The sequence below is a fragment of the Maniola jurtina genome, chromosome 8 (assembly GCF_905333055.1).
Source record: "Maniola jurtina chromosome 8, ilManJurt1.1, whole genome shotgun sequence".
NCBI classification, from domain to species: domain Eukaryota; kingdom Metazoa; phylum Arthropoda; class Insecta; order Lepidoptera; family Nymphalidae; genus Maniola; species Maniola jurtina.
Window position 1 is genome coordinate 7,267,390 of NC_060036.1, and position 5,671 is coordinate 7,273,060.

The 5,671-nt window shown below is 35.1% G+C and overlaps 1 protein-coding gene across 1 annotated transcript in view; it reads right to left on the minus strand.

The window, feature by feature from the left end:
- The window catches only part of LOC123867622 (ras-related and estrogen-regulated growth inhibitor-like protein), a 38,814-nt gene that overhangs the window by 25,466 nt on the left and 7,677 nt on the right, over positions 1 to 5,671 (minus strand). The gene's annotated exons all lie outside the window — the stretch shown is intronic.

Below are 5,671 nucleotides of genomic sequence, written 5' to 3' on the forward strand. Positions count from 1 at the left end.
GTTTCCAAAATTCTTTCTAAGCTACCTACGTCCTAATAACGAACTATCGATCTGCACGCCTAGTCCAGTAATTGTAGTTTGAGTTTTAAATAATTAGATTGTATTTTTTATTCACGCGTTTTGACTTAGTACAATGTGATCGTAGTTACGAAATAATTACATTGTATCGAATAATAAATAATTCGTCACATAGTAGTTTTAACTGTACTAATCAGTATAATACGATAATATTCTAATTTATAACCTTTTTTACCTCAATATTAAAGTTTTGTTTCTTTTGCAGGTAGGTCAGTTGAGTCTACATTTAAAATAGTTAAATGATTGTGCAGATATTGTCATTACTTATATTATCTATACATATAATAAAATTGTAGAAAAGTGGTGTCTGTACAATGGAAATATATAAAAAAAAAGTAGCAGGGGTTGTTATTATATCGATGCCGAACCCGAAATTGTAATTAATTTTTTTTTGTCTGTTTGTCTGTGTGTTTGTGCTCGCTAATATCAGAAACGGCTTATTCGATTTAGATACGGTTTTCACTTATATATTGTAGTAAGCTTCACTTAACATTTAACAGAGCTCTCTCCGTCACTTACTCCATACAATCGTAGTTCCCATTTCATTTGAATATTAAGCAACCAAAGTCCATGAAATTTTGCAGACATAGTCTAGAAACTAATATCTGTGTCTGTGGTGTTTTAGATTTTTCTAAAAATATGTAGTTTTAAAATTACAGGGGCTCAAAGATTTGTATTTTTCTTTAAAAAAAAGGCCCAACTTTGTGCTCGTTTTTCTAGACAACGAAGCAATTTAATGAAATTTGGAAAAACCACAGACCTAGAAAATTTAATGAATATTATGTAGTAAAAAAATTATCGTTATATATTTTATATTGTTATAATTATGTGGGAACTACGAAAACCAGAAATTACACCCAGAAATCTTGAAAATTTCGTGCTGTCTCGATTTGTGCAAGCGGGGTGGTGAAGTGCGGGGGACGACACGTGAAACTGACAGAAACGGACAGTCTAAACACACGGGCCACATTTAGACTGCACCCGACTCCAAACTTGTCGATAGGTCTAACTAAATACATTTCAACTTGCGTTAGACGTATGCGTTACCTACTCAGACGTTGCCTGTAGATAAAAATATGTCTCATATTTGCTGGCAATAGCGTATGCATCAAACCCTGCAAGTTGCAACTCTCTTGCAACCTATTCCTCACGCAATACGCACAGCTTTAATATTATAATTTTTGACAATGTATACTATATGTAATGCCATATCACAGGTCACTCTCTGATTTATTGCTAACAATTTACTTCCAAATGCAAAGAAATCTAAGTGTGTTGAATTCACACTGCCCAATACCAGGACCTTAAATGACATAAATTCATTGATAAATAATCATATGTTGAAAATAAAGGAGAACCCCGTGTTTCTCGGTATAATGTTAGATGCAAAGCTTCTATGGAACACCCACATATCAACACTTGATGGTAAACTCAGCTCTGCTGCTTACACTGTTAGAAAAATTCGACAGGTACTGACGTGGAAACTGCAAAAATTGTATATTTTGCCTATTTTCACTGTATTATGTCTTACGGACTCTTGCTATGAGATAAAGCGGTAGATATTGAGAAAAAAATGTATTACAGAAAAGGACAGGACGTGCAATTTATAATTTAAAACCGCGCGCTGCCATACAATAAAAATATAAGGAAATAAGTACCTTATCTATTATCTTATAGTAGCTTCTAAATATATTTACAACTAGCTAATGCCCGCAGCTTCGCTCGCGTGGATTTAGGTTTTTAAAAATCCCGATCCTTTCATTTCCCAGAACAAAAGTTGCCTCTCCGTAATAGCCCGTCCCCGGGATGCAACTTGTTTCTGTATCACGTAAGAATATTTAAACGGATTATCCTTTTCAAATCCCGAGGGATCACCAGGATTTAGGAATGCAATTTCTTACAGCATCAGGGTTGAGGTCAACGACAAAGTGTTTACTTGGTATAGATACCTTCAATATCAATTAATAATCGACACTTTTTAAATCCCATTAGCTTTAGTAGTCAGGTCCCCTGCAACATCAGGATTGAGGAGTTGGAATCCAAATTTTTTATTGAACAATGTCGCAAACTTTCTTTATCGATTAAAAAAACTACCCAAAATTACGCAGTTAGGTTACCTGCCAAATTTCATGGTTTTGAGTCAACGGGAAGTACCCTAGAGGTTTTCTTGACACACACGACAGACAGAGAGATAGACAACAAAGTGATCCTATAAGAGTTCCGTTTTTCATTTTGAGGTACGAAACCCTAGAAAACGTAGGAACGGCATTCCGAACCAGTGGTAAATTTTTCTGACCATCCAAAAACACTTTGAAGTTTACCTAAAAGTTTACAGGAATAAAAATTTATCATTGTATTCCATTCCATTTCATTCTATTCCATTCTGTTCAAAGATAAATAGATAATAAAAATATTTGTCACCGAAACAATAATTTACGATACATCGACCAATATCAATTTTACTGATGACAATCTGACTATTACTAAAGTGAACGACTACTATAATATCTATTATATACGACTAACATAATATGTATTATAAATTGTGTGCCGTTTGCATTCTCACTAGGTTCTCATTAAGTTTGTTTTATTTGGTTAAACTTTCTGGCATTTATATTGTTATGACGTTTAATTGGCAAACAGTCTGTTTATTGGCTGAAACTCAAAAATTCAGCCAATCACAACAAAGAAAATATTGTAATAATGATTGATGCAGCTTTCTGTAATTGAAAACAAAATATTTGACATTAACTTGAATGTGACAGTGTTTTCCGAATAGGGTTGCCAGAGGCCCCGTATTTTACTGGTTACCCCGTATGTCAGGATAGAGAAACCGGTAATTATGAAAATAAAATACGGGGCAAATAAAACTAAATATTTTTAGGGTTCCGTAACTCAAAAGCAAAAAGAACTCTTATAGGATCACTTCGTTGTCTATCAGTCTGTCTGTCTTTCCGTCTGTCCGTCTGTCCATCTGTCCTTCTATCCGTCTGTCATGTGTTCATGAACAAATATTAGTATTTTCAATTTTCAAAGTAAGATAACTACATATATCAAGTGGGTTATCATATGAAAGGGCTTTACCTGTTCATTCTAAAACAGATTTTTATTTATTTTTATGCATATTTTTTTTAATGCATAACAGTTTTTGATTTCTCGTGTAAAATGTCGAAAAAAATACCCGAATCGGAACCCTCGGTGCGTGAGTCTGACTCGCACTTGGCTGGCGAAACCGAACACTGACGTTATGTCCAGTAGAAAGAATATTTTCCTTTTGCGGCAATGCGTAGCCGAAACCCACTCGATATTGATCATGGTCGTAGCCAAGGCGGCGGGGCTTGGTTTGAGGATGTTAGCCTTTTTTTATACAAGTTAGCCCGTGACTTTAATCTTTTCTAGCGGTAAGTGATGATGCAGTCTAATTTCTTGGCCGTTAGGGCCATACTAACCATATAACTAGCCATGACCGAAGCCTCCCACCAGACCAGAAATTTAGAAATGGCGACTGCGCCTGGGAAGCCGTCAAAAACCTAAGCCTAAAATAATACTTACACTATTTCTTGCATTTGCTTACCAATTTTTTTTTGGAAATATATCAAACATTTCGCGCTCACTTCACTCGCGCTTTGAATTTGTATTACTTGGTGTAAGCCCCGCAATTTCGTTTGCATGAATTTAGAGTTTTAAAAATTCCGTGGGGGATTTTCCGGGCTAAAAAGTTTATGTCTGGGATGCAAGTTACCTCTGAATAGTAAGTACCAAAATTTTGGTAAAGAAGATGGGCCGTGAAAGGGTAACAAATAGATAGGCAAATAGATATACTGTCGTATTTGTAATATTAGTATGGATAGGGAGCTTTAAAAATAAAATCTTGCTATGGCTAAACTCGTTTCCCTTTCACTTTAATTCTTTCTGTAATTGAACCAAAAACACTTACGCTCACTGCGCTCGCGCTTTTTTATTGTTGTATTTTATCTCACTGTCAAATTGAAAGGCGAAATTCCACTAACCAGGTAATTAGCCCATAAAGTTGAGCGAATGTTATTTTCCTCATGACAGGATTCAGTTCCGGCCCTGATAAAACCTATCCCGAAATCGATTCCTGGCTACGGCCATAGTATTGATACTGTGAAGGTGGAATTACAAGTTAAATGTAAATTTAAGTTAAAATGCAAAGATTGTATGCATGAAATGTATAACATTTTGCTTTACAAAACTAGAGTTTTTAAAAGCTATTTAAATAAATAAATCTTTTATTTAAAATCACATTGCAAACACAGTTCACCAATCAAGACACGGCAACATACAGAGAAAAAATACAAAACTTACAAATAAACTGAAATATCTAAATAGGCTTTCCATGCATTTCAGAGAGAACCACCGCCTATTTCTTCAAATACTTCAAATTTTTAAATTTCTTCAAATCTAAACCCCGTATTTTTGATGGTGGTAGCCTGTAAATCAAAAAGAGGCAGGTGGCAACCCTACTTGCCACATGACATTACAGAATGAAAAATTGTTTTCATTACTCGGTAAGCCTACTGCCATAGTTTCACAGAAAGTGTGACGGTAGTTGTGACCTCTGATTGGTCGACTCTCTTTCACTATTTGCTAAAATTGATGATTGCAACAACAATTTTTTCTTTTTTGTAATCAAAAACAGAACACGGACGTCATACAGGTTGACTAATTGCAATCATTTCTGACCGGCTAACATTGTTCCGCTAGTGGCTCAAACTCACTGTCGCAGCAAGAACATGGTAAATTCAGCCAATCACAGCAATTAGAATTGGTTATCACAAATGCACCGATCTAGGAACCGAGAATACACGAACCAGGGCAGATAGAGATGAGAACAATAATATCATACGTAGGAAATCGACGGGGGATCGTTGACAATGATCCTCTTAATGTTTATTTCATGTCAATCGGTTCATAAATAAAAAAGTTATGTCAATTTAAAGAATCACGGCGAACATTTTTAACGTAGTGTACTACACGCCTCGCGCCTGAGCGTCCGTGGCTATATAAAGCGCGCTGATTCCACGCGAACGAAGTCGCGGGCACAGCTAGTAAGCAATAATTCTCAATCTCTGTAAATACTCTATCAATCAACACCGTAATTTTTTAGTAAGTGAAGCAATAGTTATATGCATAATTATTATCTTTGTTTATAAATGCAAATCATCACAATATTATGTCCTCACGCAATTGGAGTAAAACTCTACCGTGTCTCTTGATAAACAAATCTACCTTCCTGTATGAACTTATATGTAATTCGCGTAAACTTAATAATTTACAATATAATCCTATATCTATGTGTTGAAACGCACGCGTCATCGTGTTGACGCAAAAACTGGTTGTGGTCGGAAGGAAACGAATTTAAATAAAAAGAAAAACAAAGCTGTTTGGATGCTTTGTTGTTCACCTAAAAAATCTCCAAAGCTTAGTAATTAATATAATGTCTATACTTACTAATATTATAAAGAGGATAGATTTGTTTGTTTGTTTGTGATGAATAGGCTCAAAAACTACTGAACCGATTTAAAAAATTCTTTCACCTATAGAAAGCTACATTATCCGCGAGTAACAT